This window comes from Brassica oleracea, chromosome C6 (assembly GCF_000695525.1).
Source record: "Brassica oleracea var. oleracea cultivar TO1000 chromosome C6, BOL, whole genome shotgun sequence".
Taxonomy (NCBI): Eukaryota; Viridiplantae; Streptophyta; class Magnoliopsida; order Brassicales; family Brassicaceae; genus Brassica; species Brassica oleracea.
In genome coordinates this window covers 1403594-1403903 of record NC_027753.1, presented here as the reverse complement: position 1 = coordinate 1403903, position 310 = coordinate 1403594, and positions in this window count along the sequence as shown.

Below are 310 nucleotides of genomic sequence, written 5' to 3'. Positions count from 1 at the left end.
GACCAACAACGTTTCGAGAAAAGACGATTTCATATCGTCTGCCGACGCAGACGCTTCGGGCGTTAAAACTCAACGTGAGGCCAAAGCCAGCACTACAATTCAACCGGAACATTCGGAAGAGAACACTGACCCTGCCACGATCATCTCGATCAAGGCGGTCAGCACGGCGACAACCGCCGAGTAAAAACTCTCGCGGCATAAAACAGAACTACGAGATGGTTTGATCCTCGAAAGGGGTACGTAGGCAGCTCGTCGAAAGGACGAGTTTCAGCTATCCCCCTCTCCAAAAGGGGGGGGGGGAGCGGGGGCG